The following is a 22,428-nucleotide window of genomic DNA, read 5'->3' as shown; positions in this document are numbered from 1 at the left end:
CACTTGCACAGGAATTGTTTTCTCTGGATCTGCTTCTGGAGAACAAAACTAAGTACAGGGGAAGTTGACAATGAAAAAAATAGCAAATATCTATTAAAGCCAAGATCTGCAAATGATTCAAGAGAGCTGGTTTGGATGTTTACCTCTCTTCCGGCCCATAGTTTCACTGAAATGATTGGGACCAACATTTTATGTAAGAAATAAAAACTCAGTAACACAATGTAGGAGCTATCAGTGGGCCAGAAAGTTTAAACAGATTCTGGAAGCTAAAAAGCAGGTGGGATGAAATTAATGGAGAAAACAGAGTAGAAGAATTCAAGCCAAGATTCCAGAAGTGAGAACAATCAATCCTAATGGAGTCCATGAGAAACTTAAAAGATCAGTGACAATAATAAAAATCATAGAAGAGGGTGCTGGGAATCATCAGGGAAATTAATTAATTCATTAACTGCTTTAGTAATAGTTGACTTGAAGAGATCTACTCTCCTTCCTTCCTCCTCAGCCATATATGCAGATGATATGGCTGCATCCCCATAATATTTGCTTCCAGGTTATAATCGAACATGTATTTGAGGATAATTCTAGGATGAATTTGGGTCTGGGAGAAAAGTAGACAAGGGTTTGAAATAACTTCAGACTCTTATATCAGACACTGAAAAAATATTTATATAAAGAAAAGGAAAAAAGGAAAATAGAAGGAGGAGGAGAAAGAGGAAAAGGAAAAAAGGGAATATTCCATCCAATAGTGAAATACATTAATCAATTACCAGAGTAAAATTCTTTTTAATTTGATAATTGAAAGGATTTCTACCCTGGCTGTTCTAAATCCAAGCATCCTTGGGTGAGATATTTATCAGTTTACCTGGCTTTTTAAAAGAAATCAATAGTTGGTGCTCTTATTATAAGTTAGACGCTCTTGGGAAAATAGACAACACAACCAGAGAGAAAAGCCATGATTCAATTTTGTGCTTTTAGCATAAACGTGAACTGAAAACCAAGATCAGCACATAATTAAGGGGAAAGAAAGAGAAAGAAGGAACTAGGTCCACTAACCAGAGGAACTAAGGTGATATATACAACAAAGAGAATTTGTAATATTTATAACAGGAATATTATAGGGTTTCTCAATCTTGCCACAAGACATTTGGGGCCAGCAATTTTTTCTTGCAGAGGGCTGTCCTGAGAATTTTAAGTTGTTTGACAGCATCTTTGACCTTTACCCACTAGATACCAGTAACAATCTTTATAGTTTGACAAGGAAAAATGTCTCCAGATGTCAAATTTCCCCTGGGAGGCAAAGTCATTCCCTAATTAAGAAACACTGGGTATATTTAGAGTTATTTTAGATAACATTATATCAATAAAGTAAGAAAAGATTGCTTCTAAAAAGTGAGCAATTCAAAATCAACAGATTATAAAAAATAAATATTATTTACAAAATGCAAACAAATTCAATGAATGGAACAAAGAATATAATGGGTCAGACAAACAATCCAAACTAGAAATTTATAGCATAAAAATAAGGAATTCCCCTATTATGCAGAGCTAAAGACAAATATGAAAACAGCATGAGTGAAAATTTGGTAGAAATGGTAGATGTCATTTAATAAGATATCCAGAAGCAGAGAAGAGACAAAATATGGCAGAAGCTTATGAAATAAATAGTAAAAGAAAATTTGCCTAAGCTGCAGCAAAACACAGTTCTCCAAATCAAAAGACTCATAGTTGTCAGAAGGGATTGTCTAAGAAAGATCTACAATTCAGTGCTTCCCAGTGAAAAATCAAAATCCCAATGAAGGGCAGCAAATGTAGGTCAGGTGGTTGAGTACCTGCTTCCCAAGTATGAGGTACTGGGTTGAATCTCCAGTACCTCCTAAAAAATCCCCATGAAAAGGCAAAAGTTCAAAAATATTTAAAAGGAAGAATCAACAATACCACTGGGCACTAGGAGAACAGTATCTTTGAAAGAAATTAAAGATGAATCAACAATAACATTGGGCACAAGAAGAGCAATGTTTTCAATTTCTTTTTAAAAAAATATCTTAATCTTAGAAATCTATACCAAGGCAGACAATAGATAAAGTGGAATGGTAAAATAAAGACATTTTAAGTTCATATTCATTACTCATGTATCCCCATTGATAATTAAATTATTCCATAAAAATGAGAAAAAAAACATTATAAAAAGAGAATAACTTCAGATACAAGAAGAATGATAGTTGATTATGACCACAAAAATACAATGAAATCTGAAAAACTTAATAAAGAATATATTGGATCTTGATGTTTAGGACATGCTTCTTTGGGTTTGAGGGATTTATTTCTATAGGAAGTCATTTCCTTCTCTTGGAGTTTGCTGGAGAATTATGAATTAAGTTACATTTATATAATCATACAGCATAAATTCTGTTTTTATTCTTTACATATTTAAAACTCAACCATTGAACAAAAATGAACTGGAATTTTCAACAAGAATGCCTAAACACTAAAATGCAACAACATAAAATATGGATATATCCATTCCAGTTACCTCTTGCTGACCCAAATCTTAGTAGCTTTAACCAATAATATTCATGTTATTGTTGTCTTTCATGGTTGTGGGAATTGACTGGCCTCAACTAGGTGTTCCCACTCCAGGCCTCTCATGTGGTTATGGTCAGATGGTGGTCAGGAGTGGAGTCATCTCAAAGGCTTCCTCACATGTCTGGTGGCTGATCCTGGCTGTCAGCTAGGGATTCAGCTGAGTCTGTTGGCTGGAACATCTACATATGGCCTCCCCTTGTGGTCTGGGTTTCCTCAGAGCGTAATGGCTGGATTCCAAGAATGAACATCCCGAGAGAACTATGTGAAAACTGTATTGCTTTTTATGACCTACTCTTGAAAGCAAAGTAGCACCATTTCTGCTATTTTTACAAAACTGCCTAGATTCAATAGAAAACAAATAGCACATCTCTCGATGACAGGAGGGACAACATCACATTCCATGAAAAGCATGAGGGATGAGAGATCTGAATATGATTATCTTGGAAAATACAGTCTGCACAATCACCAACACCCTTGAAATGTGAGAGGGCAATAGAGTACAGTTTTGGTAGATTTCTTACATTGTATAACAGAAAAGAAATAGATAAATTCTACAAGGAAAAATGGAGGGTTATATGAATATTATTTAAAATGAAAACTGTAACTTTGGGAGATGTGAAAAGCAGGATTTGACCATCCTGGGAGAACATTTGGGGGTAGGGAATGAGACAATGGATTTACTTTTTAAAAATAAATGCCGACATTACTTTTTAAAAAATGTTATATGAATATATATATACAGATATAGTATATTATATGACCTTTTATTAGGATAATATAGTTTTATTAAATGAAAGAGTAAGAAGCTAAAAATTCAACAATTATGGGCATTATTTATTTCATCTCAAACAACAAAAATTCATTGAACACTAACTGATTACTGGCATTGTGCTAATGGCAGGAGAGTTATAGACACAGAGCTGGAAAGAAACTTAACACTTATTTGCTATAATTTGTGAAATTTGCCATAGGAAGCCGTATATAAAAGGAGATATCTGCTTTGCCCAGGGTGACAAAACTTTTTGGTAGTAAAAATATTGTAGGTAGAATTCTATAATTGTACCCCTAAGACGTCCATCCTTGGGTTGTTTAATCAAACTCTAGTCTAGGTACTGCTGTAAAGGGACTTTGCAGATGGGATTACGTTCGCTAATTAGCTGACCTTAAAATAGGGAGATTATACTGGACTGTCTGGTTGGGCCCAGTGTAATCCCATGAGCGCTTGAAAGTAGATGTGTGAGATGGACAAAATCTACCACTGCTAGCTTTGAAGATGGAGGAAATAGCTCATGATTCAAGGAATGTGGCTGGCATCTGAAAGCTGAAAACAGCCACCAGGTAACAACCAGCAAGGATGGGAATCTCAGTCCTACAAAAAGGAACTGGATTCTGCCAATAACCTGAATGAGTCTGGAAGCTGATTCTTTCTTAGTGTCTTCTTGTAAGAATTCATCACACCTACACTTTGATTATGACTATGGGAAACTGACAAAGAAATCAGTTGAGCCAACCCAGACTTCTGGTTTACAGAGCTTTGAAATAATAAATGTGTTGTTTTAAGCTTCTAAATTTGTGATAATTGGTTATGGCAACAAAAAAAGACTAATGCAAACATTTAAATCAGAACCAAGTTTTCCTGACTCCTTGTTCTGTTCTCCTTTATTGGATAAAAATTAGAAATCTCTTCCTTCAAGGTGGTCAAAATACAGTTTGCAGGACAAAAACATGTGTACCTGAAAGAAAATGCCAAATAAGGTAGTCTAACCTGTCAGTCCTTTACATTCCAGACTTTCTATAGGCCTTCCCCACAATAAGTTCCTTAAAGATAACCTGTGATAATAAGCATATTAAATGACCTTACACAACCTCTCCCTGTTTTGTTTCTACCTGCTTTTCCCACTCCTCTACTTCCTGATATGTCCTTCTGGTTTCCTGATTTTGACTCATTCCTAAAGCTTATTAAACTGTTTCTAATTCAACTATTGACTCCTTACACTTCCTTTTATTCAGTATTCCTACAGCATTAAGTAAATGATTTCTTCCATGTGCCCCAGTCTCTGGATCCAATGGCCTACTTCCTTTCCCGATAGTGCCTATTTGGCCAAATCACCAAGACTGATAAAAGCTTCACTTTGTACAATTATTACCAACATTCTTTTTAAAAAATATATCTTTACTTCAAAGTGAAAAAAAAAAAACAAAAACAAACAAACAAAAAATCAAACAGAAAAATGCAGCCAAACAAGTATGGATGCATTACCCCTAAAAAGTTCTGTCCTGACATTTTCATCTCATCAAATTCCAACTATTAACGTATTTGTTCCTCTAGTGTTTAGAAAGATGTACAGATGAACACAGATTAGTTAAATGATATAGTCAAGGGCTCTTTATTAATTAAAAAGGAGAAAAAAAAATGCTTAATCATGTTCATATTTCACAAAACCAAACCCTATATTCTTTTTTGACCTAAAGGTCAAGACATTAATATAATACCAATTTTGCCTTTGCTACAAAAACATTACAATATTGTTGTTAACTATAATCCATGAATTACATTACTTATATTTCCCATATAGCACCACAATCTTAACACCTTGTAGTAGAATATTCCTGTATTTATATTAACTTCAATCCTCTTCTACTGCCAAAAACATTGTTATACATTCCCTATATTATCATGCAGCTGTTTCAACTAACATTAATCTCCCTAGACTACTCGTTTCAGCCATAATCACATCCATAATTAACAATTTTTGTTACATTCATTATAACGTGTTACCATCAAGTCCAATCAATACCTCATATTTACATTTGACCTTATTAAAAATTCTACAACCATCCAACATCATCTGTCCCTTCTCATCCCACATTCCATCTCCCACAAACCTACACTTTATAGTCAAATTCCACAAGTCCACTCATTTTATTTAGTTCATATCAGTGAGATCATACAACATTCATCCTTTCATGTCTGGCTTGTTTCACTCAACATAACATCCTCAAAGTTCCTCCATGTTGCCATGTACTTCCCCAAATGATTTCTTTTTACAGCTGAATAATATTCCATTATAGGAATATACCACATTTTGTTTATCCATTCATTGATAGACACTTAGGTTGTTTCCATCTTTTAGCAATTGTGAACAATGCCACTAAGAACATAGGTGTGTAAATATCTATTGGCATCCTTGCTTTCAGTTCTTCTGAATATTTTCCTAGTAGCAGGATTGCCATATCATATGACAGTTCTATATTTAGTTTCCTGTGGAACCACCAAATCGTCTTCCACAGAGGTGCACCAATTTATACTCCCCACCAAAAGTGAAAGAGTATTTCTATTTCACCAATGTTCTCCAGCACTTTTAATTTTATGTTTTTCAAATAATGACCATTCTGTATCATGTGAGATGTAGTTTTGATCTGTATTTCCCTAACAGCTAGTGATGTTGAACATCTTTTCATGTGTCTTTTAGTGATTTGTATTTCCACTTTGGAGAAATCTCCATCCCATTTTTTTTTTTTTTTTGCCCATTTTTTAATTGGGTTGCTTATCGTTTTGTTGTTATGTGATCTCTTTACGTAATATGGAAATTCAATCCCGTATCAGATTTTTGGTTTGGAACAATTTTTTCCTCATTAGTTGGCTGTCTTTTCACCTCCTTAACAAAATTGCTTGAAATACACAAGTGTGTAATTTTGAGGCATTTGCATTTATCTATTTTATCTTTTGGTGCTTGTACTTTGGGTATAAGGTCCAAGAAAGTACCATCAACCACAAGATCTTGGATATATTTCCCTACATTTTTTTCTAGTTTCTAGTTGTTTAATGGTTCTAGCTTTTATATTTAGGTCCTTGCTCCATTTTAAATTTATTTTTGTAGAAGGGGTGAAATAAGGGTCCTCTTTCTTTCTTTTAGACCTGTATATCAAGTTTTCCAAGTACCATTTGTTAAATAGACTGTTCTGACCCAGCTGAGTGTTTTGACAGACTTGTCAAAAATCCCTTGGCCATAGATGTGAGGGTCTATTTCTGAACTTTTGATTTGATTCCACCGGACAATCTGTCTATCTTTATGCCAATACCATGCTTTTAAAAAAAATTTTATTTTTACCACTGTAGCTACATAATGGACTTTAAGGTCTGAAATGAGAATCTTCCAACTCCATTCTTTTTTAAAATGGTATCTTTGACCATTCGGGACCACTAACCCTTCCAGATAAATTTGATAATTGGCTTTTTCAATTCTATAAAGGATATTAGAATTTTTATAGGGATTGAATTAAATCTGTAGATCTGTTTGGGTAGAACTGACATCTATGTAAGGGTTTATTGATTTTGTTATCTCCTTTAAGAACAAACTTTTAGTTCTGTTAATTTTCCCTATTTTTCAATTCTCCATTTCATTTATTTCTGCTCTAATATTTATTATTTTTTTCCTTCTGCTTTCTTTGGGCTTGGTTTGCTATTTAATGTATCCAGGTATAGAGTCAGAGCTTTGATTTTAGTTCTTTCTTCCTTTTTAATATAAACATTGAAGGCTACAAATTTCCTTCTCAGCACTGCCTTGCTGTATCCCATAAGTTTTGATGTTTTGTGTTCTTGCTGTAATTTTTCTTGAGGTATTTACTGATTTTTCTTGCAATTTCTTCTTTGAGTCACTGATTATTTTAAGAGTATGTTGTTTCATCTCCATGTATTTGTGAATTTTCCCTTTTCTGTATGCTATTAATATCAAACTTCATTCCATTATGATCAAAGAAAATATTCCATATAATTTAAGTATTTTTAAATTTATTGAGCTCTGACTTAAGCTCTAGCATATGGTCTATCTTGGAGAAAGATCCATTAGCACTTGAGAAGACAGTATATCCTGTTATTTCGGGAGTGTAATGCTCTATAACAGTCTATTTAGGTCTAGTTCATTTATCATATTATTCAAGTTCTCATTTTCTTTATTTATTCTCTGCCCAGGGTTCTATCTAATGCCAAGAGTGGAGTGTTGAAGTCTCCAACTATTACTGTTGAGATGCCTATTTCTCCCTTCAGTTTGCCAATGTGAGTCTCATGTATTTGGGGGCACCTATTTTAGGTGCATAAATATTTGTTATTGTTATTCCTTCTTGGTGAATTGTCCCTTTTATCAATACATAGTGACCTTCTTCTCTTAGAACAGTTTTGCATTTAAATTCTATTTTCCTGATATTAGTATCACTATACCTTCTCCTATTTTATTGCTATTATTGTGAAATATCTTCTTCCAATTTTTCATTTTCAACTTGATTGTGTCCTTTCATCTAAGGCGATTCTCTTGCAGACGACAAATGAATGGCTCATTCTTTTCTTTTTATCCATTCTATCAATCTATGTCTTTTTATTGGGGAGTACAATGCATTAACATTCAGTGTTACTACTATAAAGGTGTTACTTACTTGGTTCATTTTATTCCTTGGCTTTCTATTGTCATATCTTACTATTTGTCTTTTATCCCTTCAGTTTCTCTTGCTTGTATTCTTTATTTCTACGTTCTACTCCAGGGTTCTTTCCCTTGTCCTTTACTTTCAGGATGTAACACATCCTTTAATATCTCTTGTAGATTCAGTCTATTGGTAACAGGCTCTGTTTTTGTCTATAAAGACTTAAACTCACCTTAATTTCTGAAGGATAGTTTTGCTAGATAAAGCATTCTTGGCTGGTTGTTTTTCTCTTTCCCTACCTTAAATATATTGTATCACTACTTTATCACCTTCATGGTTTCTGATGAGAGATTGACACTTTGCCTTATTGAGACTTCCTTGTAATTAATACTTTGCTTTTCTCTTGCTGCTCTCAAAATCCTCTCTTCATCTTTGAATTTTGACAATCTGAATAGTAAATGTTTTGGAGTTGGTCTATTCAGATTTATTCTGTTTGGGGTACATTGTCTTTTTGGAATGATTGATTGTCATGCCTTTCATAAGGCTTGGAAAATTTTCAGTTAGTATTTCCTCACATATTCTTTCTAACCTTTTTATGTTCTCTTCACTTTCTGGAACACCTCTAATTCATATTTGTGTGTTTGTCTTGTCAGTCAAATCCCTGAGACCATGTTCAATTTTTTGCATTCTTCTCTTTTGCCTGTTCTCCTAAATTTTCTGCTCTGCCTTCAAATTCATTTATTTGTTCTTCTAACATTTCAAATCTGCTGTATATGCCTCTGATATCTTTTTAATCATATCAATTGTGTCTTTCATATCCATAAGCTCTGTTACATTTTTTGCAGGCTTTAAATTTTTCTTTATGCTCACACAATATCATCTTAATATCCTTTAACTCTTTAGTCATATTTTTCTCCATCTCCTTAAATTAATTATGAAGTTTTGTGTTAACATCATTTATTAATTGTCTAAAATCCTGTGTCTCATCTGGATTCTTAGTTTGTTTCTTGGGCTGGGCCCTATCTTCCTGTTTCTTAGTGTGGGTTGTTTTCTTTTGTTGATATTTTGGTTATTTTTCTCTGTTTATCAATTTCTCTCTCTTACCTAGTGGCTTTATGTCACAGCTTTTCTTTGATTTTTAGTTTATTTTTTTCTAAAACTTTAATATTGCCCAGGGTAAGTAGTCAAAACAGGGTCAGGGAGCCGCTAATGGTGCCCAACCAGGTCTACCGTGCCTGGGAAAGAATTGAAAGAGAACAGCCTGTCTTCATTCACTTTCCTGCCTGGCCAGCAAATGGTGCTTCTCAGCAAACTCTTCCACAATGATGAGTCCTTCAATTTCCACTAGCTCTTCTCAATCAACAAGTTATGGTAGTTGCATTCAGTGAACAGAAACCCCACTCAGCCCTCCAACACATCTACCCTCTTCACAGAGAGGAATCTGTCCTTTTTCCTCTCTGTTGTCTGCTCAGCCACAGATTTCACCAAGGCTGTTCCCCTTGGGGGCTGGGGGATGGGGGGTGGGCAGCATTCCCAGCAACAGGGGTACCGATTCCCTATTTTCCCTTTGGCCTGTCTCCCTGTTCCCCAGCCCTCCTGGACAATACATGCAGCCCTCTCCTGGTCTGCAGGGGTCCCCATAGTGGTTTCCTCATATAACTTCTTCACCTTCTTCCTTATTTTGCAAGAGTGCTGTGCCCTGCCTGAGCTACTCTGATGCCATATTTGATCACTTTCCCCCACCCTCAGCATGACTCTAGCAATGCAAGAAATTACATCATTGATGTGGAGACAATGGCTCTCGGAGTTGCTGAAGGCAGGGAGAGGGAAAAAGAGGTGTAATATTGGGGCATGCTCAGGACTTAAGAGTTGTCCTCAGTGATATTGCAGGGACAGATGCAGGACAATTTATATCCTGCCATAACCCACTGAATGAATTGGGAGAGAGTGTAAACTACAACGTAAACTGTAATCCTTGCTGTGTAGCAATGCTCCAAAATGTACTCATCAAATGCAATGAATGTACCACACTAATGAAAGAAGATATCAATGTGGGAGGAGTGGGGGGTGTGGGGAGTGAGGTATATGGGAACCTCTTATATTTTTTAATGCAACATTTTGTGTACTTTGTGTATCTTTAAAAAAGATAATAAAAAAAGAAAAAAATTAGGAATGACTAAGTTACAGAATGAAATTTTAATAGAACATATATTAGACAGCTTAACTTTTTCTTTGTGCTACTGACATTTTTTAGGCAGGGTCACAGTACGGATCATGGACACTGCAGTATATGCTTCAGTGTATTCTATTTTGGCGTGAATTATAGTCCTGTCTACATTTTAGTACCATAGCTTGTGGATAACTATGCCAAAAAGAATTTATAGTGCGATTTCAAGTCATCAGTTTTCTAAATTTATGAATATAAAATCAATTGGCTAGACTAATGCAAAATTTGAAGTTGTTGAAATCTTCCACAGTAATATTGCTGTGTATTTAGAATTAAGAAGTAGCTATTGATTTTTATTGCAAAACACCTTTAATAAATATTTCACCTTTAAGAAATATTTCACCATTAATAAATATTTTCAAAAAGCTAACAAAATAAGTATTGAGGTGGCAGACTTGGCCCAGTGGTTAGGGCGTCTGTCTACCACATGGGAGGTCAGCGGTTCAAATCCCGGGCCTCCTTGACCTGTGTTGAGCTGGCCCATGCGCAGTGCTGATGCGCGCAAGGAGTGCACCCAGTAAGGAGAGCCGCCCAGCATGAAAGAAAGTGCAGCCTGCCCAGGAACGGTGCTGCACACATGGAGAGCTGACACAAGATAATGTAACAAAAAGAAATACAGATTCCGATGCCGCTAACAACAACAGAAGTGGACAAAGAAGACACAGCAAATAGACACAGAGAACAGATAACCGGGGTGGGGGGTGGAGGGGAGAGAAATAAATAAAGAAATAAATCTTAAAAAAAGGATTGAAATAAATGTGAGAGACTCCACCACATATGAAAGGGATGCTACATCTCTCAGCTTTTAAAAACAACGTTATCCCTTCCTCTCCTCATTTGAAAGCTTCACTTTGTTAAATATCTTATCTTGTTCCAGTCTATACTGATATTAATAATTATACATGTATTATTAATAACACATGCACAAGAAAAAAACTTTTCAAAAAGCAAAAGTTTGTGTTCCAAAAATATGTATGTCCCATTTCCTTTTCTTTCTCCCTTTTTCTTCTGTTATATTGAATATCTATGAGACAGTTCAATGAAAGAGTGCCTTTATTCATATGTCAACTTGTATTGGCTTCAGGTAATTTAATCATTTAGAAGGGGTAAAACACAATTCTTTCCTCATCACCCTTGTTTCTGATGCTTCCTTTGAATGGATGTAGACCTCTAACCTTTGACCTCTTCTCCCAAGAAATTTAAAAAAGATTCATTAGGAATTGAAATTCTTTCTTCCCTCTGTAGTGTTGATCATGGGAGTAGATTTTTAAGAGTATGCAAAATCTTTATTAATGCATTTGGATGGGGCCCCAATTAGTAGCATAAAGAGCTCCAACAACTTACAAGTCAGATTCTTATATTTTTGTGTTTGTTCCCCACCCCTCAAAACAGAATGGTTGAGATTAAATGAAACAACTCCTTGTTTTCCCATGTGAGAAATCATCTGTCAAATAATACTTTCTGGTACTAAAAAAGGCAAACTTTAAAGTTGGTTTGCTATCAAAACAGATGTTCTAAGAATTAATCTCTCACTGGTATTCATTCTGTTTAGCAGCATAGATAGCTGGTACCTTTGGAAAGAAAAAATAAAGATGACCAATTATTTACAATTTATTTCAGGATCTTTATCACCTAAGATATATTTTATTTTAATATTCTTTTCATTTAATGAAATATGTAATTATAGGAATTTATTAAATGATTAATATACTTAATGCTAAATTCATATGACAACTATATAAAGTAATGAGACTAATTTTCAAATGACAAGTTTTATTTTGGAATGAGTATTATCAACTAACCTTACTTTTACATATACTATCAAATACTTTTAGAGTTATTTCAGTGGTTAAAAATTTATACCTTTTAAGAAGGATTTGCTTTTCAAAAAACAGACTAAAATAATTAGATACCACATTTGAAAAATAAAGTTGGTGTTCAAATTCATAATGATACTTGAGATTTAAAAAATAAGGAAGATTTTCTTTCATAATTTGTGAACAGTCTCTAGATATATGTGGCATCGTGGCTTTAAATTTGTAGATTGTCAAAGCTAACAGTATGGCGTGCAACATACAGTTGTTTGCTGGATTTATGTTTCTTTGATTTGATTAAAAACAATTTTTAGTTTATTGTAGTTATTTTTAGAGAAAATCAAATATAAAACATTTTTCCTTCTAAAAATATACATGGAATAAAATTTACCTATTTAGAACATGTGTTTTTAATATAAACAAATCATATAATTCCACCTGGGGTAAATAATTAAACTATTTAGAATTCATTTAACTTTAGCTGCAACACAGACCAATAAGTTAAATAAGTATAATTATTCTCTTCTCCTTGAGCACTTACTCTGTATTCACATTTAACAACAGAGATGTAAAGTAGCATTTTCTAGAGTATATGGCACAGAAACTTCTGTAGGACTTTAATATAATATGTGTTCTGGGGGAAAAAAGAGATTTGATATATGTATTTTGGAAATAATGGGTTAAAGAAATTTAAATAGGTTTCTTTGCTGTAGGAATTCTCAAGCATTTTAACAGTTTGATGTGCATTTTGGATTTCCAATAAAGAAATGTAGTATTAAGAATACAAAGGATTATTTGACAAATTAACTCTTCTACCGTAGTCTTTTACAGCAGTACTATTCTCCTGAATACCTTGGGAAATAATGATGTAAAGAATAATGAGTGTATGACTAATTTATTCATTCAAATATAATTCTTGGGTTACCTATTACTATTACAAGTTTAAATAGGAAGACAGTCTCTTTTCAAGGAATTAGCATTTCACTGATCGACACAAATATATAAACAAGTACAATTCACTATGATGCTGCTGCTGATAATGCTGCTGCTGATAAATCTAATGAAACTTATTAAAAGAAAGACAGACAATTGGAAGAAAGAAGGTTTGAACCTGGCTCAGAACAGGAAATTTCATTACATAGTTGATGAAAGAGGAAATTTCATCTAATAGTTGGGGCATCTGTTGACTCTCAAAGCATTTGCCAAAAGAAAGAGAGATGTTTTGGGTAGATGACTAGAAACTGTTCTGCAAAGTTTGAAACTACAGTGTCATAAAGCATAGTTATAGATTTCTTATATTAGTTTTTATTTATCCTTCTAAATTTGCTTCCATTCTGTTTAGATATTCGATCACTCATATTGTCTGTATATCATACTATTTAATAGACTAAGTTGAATATTGAAAAACCAGAAAACATTTGCAAACTGTTTGCAAGTGATTAGAAACTGAGACTAAAGAAAGACCCAAAATATATGAAACATGCAAAACAATTACCTCACAAAGATGATATAAGTACATTGATTTGTATCAAAGAAGACATGGAGCTTTTAACACTTGCTATCATTAATGTGATGGCTAGTACTGGTCCTCTTGCCATGTGTTTATAGTTAAGGAAAATAATCCCAATTTTAACATTTCACATCATTTGAAAATTTTCAAAATCATGCATTCTTATCATTAAAATTTTGTAGCATCAACACACACTATATGTATAATTATTTGTATATAAGTGATATATATTTAAAACACTGGAGTAGTAGATGATAAACATTACACAGAACATGAAAAATATATTTAAAAGGATGAGATAAGGTGACAAGCTTGAAATAAGTATTTTAATGAATTAAATTTATTTTTTCTATTGATGGTACAAAACAGGTTTTCATTAATGGTATTGTAGTGAGTACAGTATCATTGAATTTATTTTATTATTTTTAGAATTTCTGTTTAATAATGTGTGATGCATAAATGTGAAGGTCTGTTTTGATTTCAGGGTTTTGTTTTTGAAGCTGGGTTTTGATGCTGTCATAGATAGTAAAGATAACTCAAATAATATATAGATCCAAAATTTTTGTTGCAGCTTGACCAGTAAATTTCCATGTTCCTTGATGTCAATCAGGTATTTTCTTTGGCAGACTATTTTGAAATCAACCTATTTTAATAGTTTTTGTCAAATGGATTAAAACCCACTGAAAGTTTTCATATAAAATATTTCAAACTAGCTAACAAATATTTCTGTGTAATACTGTGCATGAATCTCTGATACCTAGGATAACACTTGGGTAGTGGGTTACTTGATATATGCTATGAGTATGTCCAACTTTACTATGATGTGTAAATTGTTTTCCAATTATGTTGCACAATTTATCACTCTTACCAGCAATAATCAATGAGTTTCTCTTGTTCCACATTCACATAAGTATTTAGAATTGACAAACGGTGGGAGTGAAAAGGTATCTCTTATGGCTATAATTTTCATTTTCTTGATTGCTAATGAGAATGGACATTTTCTTATGAGTTTAGGGTCATTTTGCATATTATAATGTGAAATTCCTGTGAAGAATTTCTTTTGTGTTTATGGAGGAGGAGTGTTAAATACTTTCTTACTGATCCGTAGGAATTCTAAATGCACATTTAGAATACTAATCCTTAGTTGGTTATAAGTATTATGTCTTTTCACATATTGGTGCTTGATTTTTCATTCTCTTTTTGGTGAGTATAATTTCTTAATTTTTAACAGTGACATTTATTATTCTTTTCTTTTTTGTTTTTTAGTTGAATTCATATTCAACAACTCTTTAAAATATTTTGCCATGAAATAACTGATGAACCTATGGGAATATAGAAAATTTTTCATGATTATCTTCTATTTTATATGAAACAATTATAAAGATTCTATTACTTATAATATTAGAAGCCAAAAATTCACTTAATCAGACATTAGTGAACTGCATTCTGTAGCAATGTTCTGAAAACAAATGATCTTCACCTTTCAGTGTTGTAGCACTCTTCTATAAGGCTAATTCTAATATTAGGTATTAGAGGTAATTGTGTTAATTCATATAATGTTGTGAAAACTAGATTTCCTTTTTATTTTAGAACAAAATACAAATATAATATTAATTTGTGCCTTCACCTTGGGAATGGTCTTGTGCAGCCTTCAGATTCATGCATTTCACTTTGGAGACCAGTGACCTTAAACCTGGGACACTCAGACTCTGGTTCTAGAATTACAAAGGACCAAGAGCTTTAAGAGAATCAATTTCTGTAGGTTTAACTTCCAGTTTTACAATGGTAAACAATGATCTGCTTGGAGAACACATCTTGAAATTATTCCTTTCCAACTACCTCTTTCACAGTTGTCCTTCATCCTTGTTGCAAAAGAAAGACATCCCTCTCATCCTTCTGATTCTTACTATGGTTCATTGCTTCTAGGAGTAAAAATCTCCCTCCAGATGCCAAACTAAGGGACAATTCTACATGAGGTTAAAAACAGAAAGATTAATTTTTCTGGATTATGTTTTGCAATTTAGACAGCCTATTTTCTTCTGACAAAAGTGAAAAAGAATTTAATTATGTTGTAAGCTGTACATTCTTAAAAATATTTTGATGTAAATTACTATGTAACTTTAGTATAAAATCTTGAAACCTTACCAAAAATTAAGTAGCATTGCTATAACTAAATTTCTTTTATTCCCATCACATATTTAGGTTTTATGCCACTTATATACACAAATAAGAAAAATGGTTATAGAATTTATGTTAAATCAAATCTCATTCCACCAATAAGAATATTCATCCATGTATACATAAACTGATTTTAAAATCATACTAATTGTATTAAATCACTTTTAATAAAATTTTATTTTATGTTTAATAATTATATATTAAAATATATTGTTTGGTCAATTCTACATTAATAATATCTGAATAATTGAATCTAGAAGGAGACTTTTACAGTTAGAGAAAATCCTGCCCCAGAAGTACAGGAAGTGTTCTAATAGAACAATTTAGGAATCAAAAATAGTGTAAAACATATCTCAAAATTCATTAAGGGGTGAACCAGGGGCATTGATATTCACTTTATTTTAAGAGTCTCTATTTGGGTGTCAATATCTTACTTGCTTTATACCGAGCCATATTTGACTTTCCAAATTACTGTCTTGAGTCTGCCATGAAACTTCTTTTATAGATTCTTTTGAAGGATGAATCATTAGCCTTTATTATTTAAGAGTAATGTGTGTGTGTGTGTGTGTGTGTGTGTGTGTGTGTTTTGCCTTCTCTGACCCAGGAGCAGGAGCCAATTCTAGCAAGCTGAAGTAATAACTAAATATAAGTTTACTATAGTGCCTCATGGAGCCAAAGGTAAGAAGGGACAATTTTTTGGTAAACCTACAATTGCTATAATAAAAAAATAATTAAAAAAAAAAGAATCTACCAAAAAATAGAGAGAGATATACAGACAGGAAACCTGCAGGAAAGCTAGTGACTTCCCAGTCTTTGGTCCTTGTACCTATGGAATGGCTGCCTTCTTACCTAGGCCTTTATGAATTTTGAGATATGTTTTATACTTTGCTTTTATTAACAGTGTCTTAAAAGAAATGGTACCAACTTGGGTAAGGATTTTCAAATTATGTACCATGATGTGGCAGATTTATCTAATAATAATGTTCATGAAGCTTCCAACAACACTGTGGGTAGTTATTAGTCATTTCACATATGAGGAAATGAATACTCAAGGAACTTAAATAACTTGTATAGATTGGGATAAGTCCAAAATTTATCTTTTTATTACACTGTGCTTCCTCCATTACACACTTGCAAAGGAAAATATAATGATATGAAACACTGTTACAGTGTGTCTTTGATTCCTATATTCCTCTATAAGAACAATATATCTATACTCCTGGGGCAGGGGTGGGACACTTATTTCACTGCTTTTTGGCAAAATTACACTATGAATGACAAAGCCTGAAAACACTGTTAGCCATCACAAATTTTAATTTTATGTACTTAATTTGCCCTGAGGGAAGAAAAAAAGCGAGAAGAACTCAACTGTAGGACCCAGTTATTCATGTGTACTAGTTTCTCAAATGTTCAGGCTAGATTGGGATCAAACAGGGAAACCAAAATCCAAAACAAACAAAATAGCAAAAATAAAAATAAAATCACTTTGACTTATTTATATATTTATTTGAGTTAATTAGTTATACATAAAACTGCCTTGTCAGAAGTAAGCACAGGAAAAGAGCCCCATTGATAGCTAAATAAAATTACCTAGGTTTTAAAACAAGAAAAGAAATTGCCCATGAGCCCCCAAACACTCATTTCACTACTGTTAACATAATAATTGTTTTCAATTAACAAACTATTTCAACTGTGCACACAGTACCCCAAAATATATGTATAACAAGATTTGTGAAACTTCAATTATAAAAGGGAAAATTTAGAACATTTTAAAATCTGGCAGTAGTATATCAGTTATGTAAATTATAGTTACAATAAGTGTTTTAGAAGAATATGGAGCCCTGTATACAATAAATTCATTTTTTAAAAAATGTAATAGGGAGTAAGTAGACTGATTCTAAATAGGCTTAATATCTGGAAGGTGGAAACCAAAATATTAATTGTGGCTGTCTCTGGATAGTAGGATTACCACCCAGAAAGAAAATATGAAATTTTCTTTGTATTTTTCAAGTTGTCTTTACAAATAAATGTATCAGATTTAATCAGAATATAGTATATTGACTTTAAGAAACTATATTAAAATATTGCTTATTTAATGAATTCTTTAACTCATTTAGAAAAAATTCTTTTTAAAGAAATGTTCAGTTTAAAGAAATTTCTTTAAAAATAATATTAATTTCTTTGGAAATTCATTGTTTTTTTAAAAATATGTCAATCAATAACTAGTTTTAGGGAGGTATGACATCCAGATGGTCATTTCTCATGTGACTATGAAGGGTAAAATGTTCCAGTGAAAAGCTGGAATAAAAATAAAGATTTCCTGAAATGCTGCTGATTTATTTAGTCTGTGTCTATGTGATACCCAAGTAAAGTCAGTTCTGTTAAATCAGATAATCTAGGAGCCAAACTCAATAAAATTGAACAATCAACCCAGAGAAGTTTTTGGCAGTTGTGAAATCTAACCCTAATTTTGCTTTGTGTCTTGTATTTGGCAAGAACCTAAGCAGATAAGCAAAAATTAATTTGGCTGGATTATTTATTCCTTTTTCAAAACAAGAGAAGTTGGCAAAGCACTTTTTTTTCCCTTCAAAGTCAAATAGACCTCACTGGATTTATCTTTCTCTCCTAGTCATTCACTTATCCAAGAGAGGGTTCTAGCTTTCACATGCTTTTCTCCTTGGGTTCTGCTCCCTGGAGGCCGGTGAGGAGGGAAGAGTAAAAAAAAAAGCTTGGTGAAACTTATTGCCTGCCAAGTTCCCTTCTCCTCGTGTGCTCCAGTGAGGTTTGGTTTCCTGGTTTTTCCTTGTATATATCAAACTGATACCCACACAAGACCCTGACATTTGCTGTTCTTTCTGCCTAGACAGTTTTTTAAAAAAATTAATGTTAATTGATTGATTTTTATTGGAGAAGTTGTGGGTTTACAAAAAGATTATGCATAAAATACAGGGTTCCCATATACTACCCTATTATTAATGACTTATGTTGATATGGTACATTTGTTACACTTGGAAAAAAGGGCACTTTTATAATTGTACTATGAACTAAAATCCATGGTTTAAATTAGGGTTCAGCATTTTGTAGTGCAGGTCCATAGATTTCTTTTTTAACTTTATATTCTGTTACTATACATATGCATTCACCTTTCCCCTTTTAACCACATTCAGATATATATTTCAGTACTGTTAATAATGTTCACAATGTTAGGCTACTATCACCTCCATCCATTACAAAACGTTTCCATATTTCCAAATAGGAACTCTGTTCATTTTAAGTTTTAAATCCCTATTACCTATCCCACTCCGTATCCTGGTAACTTATATTTTAGATTCTGACTTTATGAATTTGCTTATTCTAATTATTTCATATCAGTGAGATCATAAAATATTTGTCTTTTTGTGTCTGACTTATTTTACTAAGCACGTCTTCAAGGTTCATCCTTAGTGTCACATGTATTAGGACTGTATTACTTTTTACAACTGAATATTATTCCATTGTATGTATGTGTCACATTTTATTTATCCATTCATTGGTTGATGGACGCTTGGGTTGTTGCTTCCATCTTTTCGCAATTGTGAATATTACTGCTATGAACATCAAGGTGCAAATATCTGTGCAATTCTCCTGCTTTAAATTTTGGGGGGTATATATTTGTAGTGGGATTGCGAGGTCATGTAGTAGTTCTATACTTAGCTTTCTAAGTATAGAACCACCAAACTCTCCTCCATAGCAGTTGTACCATTTTACATTGCCACCAGCAATGAAGGAGTGTTCCTATTTTTCTCCATATTTTCTCCAACTTCTGTTATTTTCCGTTTATTTATTTTTTCATAATCGCTGTTCTAATGGGTGTGAAATGGTATCTCATTGTGGTTTTGATTTGCATTTCCCTGATGGCTAGTGATGCTGAATATCTTTTCATGTGCTTTGTGGTCATTTGTATATCTTTGGAGAGATGTCTATTCAAGTTTTTTGACCATTTTTATTTTTTATTTTTTGTCAATTTGTTGTTAAATTGAGGGATTTCTTTATATATCCTGGATATTAAATGATTTTTGACTATGCAGTTATCAGATAATTTCTCCCATTGTATATGTTGTCACTTTATCTACATAATAAAGTCCTTTGAGGAGCAAAAGTTTTTAACTTTGATATGAATCCATTTATCTATTTTTTTTCTTTTGTGCTTGTGCATTGAAACTATTGTCTAACACAATGTCCTAAAGATGCTTCCTTACTTTTTTTCCTAGGACTTTTATACTTCTGGCTCTATATTTAGGTCTTTGCTCCATTTTGAGTTGGTTTTTGTATGTGGTGTGACATAGGGGTCCATCTTCTTTCTTTTGCATATGCAGATCCAGTTTTCCCAGCATCAGTTATTGAAGAGACCATTCTTTTCCAATTGAGTGGATTTGACACCCTGTCAAAAATCAGTTGGCAAGAGATCAAGATGGCAGAGTAGGGAACGGCAGGCTGATTTCTTCCTCCAGAAACTGAAGGTAAGGAGGCAGGTTTACCTGACAGAAGGGAAGCTGTGGGGCTGTGGGGGCGCTGGAGAGGGTAACTAGACAGGGGGTACACTGTTGGCCAGGGAAGAGGGAAGCTGTGGGAGACAGAGCAGAAGCCAGTACCCAGCAGGCTCAGAGGGAGCAGGAAGCTAGGAAAAGTGATTTGGCTGGAAAACCAACACTCAGCCAGCTCTGAGAGTTAGGAAAGCTACTGGGCTATGAGGGATGCATCCCAGTGCCCAGCAGTCTCTTGGCGGGGGGTGGAGTGGGGCAAATAGATGTAGGGACTGGCATTCAGCTGTTTCAGAGAGAGAGAGTAGTAGGGGAGGGGAGATAAGGCAAATGGAACAGATCTCAGAAGGTTCCTGGGAAAAGCAGAGGTGTCACCTGGTGCTGAAACAGCTCCAGGGAAAGGGGAGGGAGAACTGATCAGGTGGGCTGTAACACAAGTGGTCAGTGAAAGGGTGAACTGACAGACGTCCAGACAACTGGACGAGAGAGAGCCAGGTGAGCTGTAAGATGCTCAACTGGCCTGAGGGAAAGAAGTCTTGTGATGGAGAATTAGACTTGATCATTGTTTTATTGTTTAATTTTTTTTCTCTACATGTGGGTACCTTACCTGCAGAGGGCAGGCTACAGAATGATTGATTGGTGAGTACTGGCAGCCTGAAATGGTTGCTAGTGGCCTGAAAGAGAGTCTTGTTTTTCCTTTTCTTTTTCCTTTCTTTTCTTTTTCTCCTTCTTTTCTTTATTTCTTTTCTTTCTTTCATTTTGCCTTCTTTTTCTTTTCTTTCATTCCACTGTCTCTTGTTTGGTCTTCATTTGCTTTCTTCTCATCTTTCCAGTTGTTTATTTAATTTTATCTTATTCCTGTTTCCTTTTTTTCCACCTATAAAAATTCTTATTCCTTTTTATCTTTTTACAATTTTTCACTCTTATTGATTATTTTTCCCTAGCTTTTTTATGATGACTTTTCCATCCTTTTAAAAATTATTTGTCTTCTTTCTTTTTTTATGGACTAATAATTTTTCAGGGAACACCTTCAACTACAAAAATATAAAATAAGTGGAACAAAATGTCAAAGAGGAGCCTTAATACAAAACAAAATGAAATAAACCCTAGACTAGAAAGAGAAGATAACTAACTGAATGAGCCCATCAAGATAAGCAGATAACCAGATACCAGCAAAAAATTACAAGCCATACTAAGAAACAGGAAGTCATGGCCCAGTCTCATGAACAAACTAAAAAGCAGGCAGAGACACAGAACATGGAAAAAACAATCAAGGAATGTCCAAACAAATATCATGAATCAATTTAATGAAAAGAAGGAAGAGATAAAGGATATTAAGAAAACACTATGGGGGAACAGATGTGGCTCAAGCAGTTGAGTACCTTCTTCCCACAAGGAAGGTCATTTGTTCAGTCCTTGGCACCTCCTAAAAAAAAACAATCAAACAAATTAAACAATTCAGGGTAGCTGATGGGGCTCAATGGCTTCCAACATATGAATTCCCAGTTCGATCTCCAGTTTTAGCACCTGAAAAAAAAAAAAAAAAAAGAAAAGAAAGAAAGAAAGAAACACTGGGGGAACATAAAGAAGAAATTGTAAATATACATAAAAAGATAACAGATCTGATGGTTATAAAAGGCATAATGCAAATATTAAAAATATGCTGGAAGCACATAACAGCAGATTTAAACAAGCAGAGGGAAGAATTAGTATGTTGAAGTTAAAACATCTGAAATCTCACAGATTGCAGAACAGATAGATTTAAAAAATAGAAAAAATTCAACAGGGGCTCAGGGAATTGAGTAACAACATGAAATGCATAAGCATACACATTATAGGTAAGCCAGAGGGAGAAGAGAAGGGAAAGGAGGCAGAAGGAGTATTGGAGCAAATAATGACTGAAAATTGCCCAACTTTTATGAGGGACATGTATGTCCAGGAAGCACAGTACACTCCAAACAGACAGAAAAAAATCCTAACAGACCTGCCCTGAGACACATAGTTAACAGATTGTCAAATGCTCCAGACCAAGACAGAGTGCTGAAAGCACAAGAGAAAAGAGGTCCATCACATATAAAGGAAACTCAAGAAGATTAAATGTTGATTTCTGATCTGACACCATGGAAGTGAGAATGCAGTAGTATGATATAGTTAAGGTACTAAAAGAAAAAAAAAACAACT

The sequence above is a fragment of the Dasypus novemcinctus genome, chromosome 11 (assembly GCF_030445035.2).
Source record: "Dasypus novemcinctus isolate mDasNov1 chromosome 11, mDasNov1.1.hap2, whole genome shotgun sequence".
In the NCBI taxonomy this organism is placed as follows: Eukaryota; Metazoa; Chordata; class Mammalia; order Cingulata; family Dasypodidae; genus Dasypus; species Dasypus novemcinctus.
Note: the sequence above shows the minus strand (reverse complement) of the source record.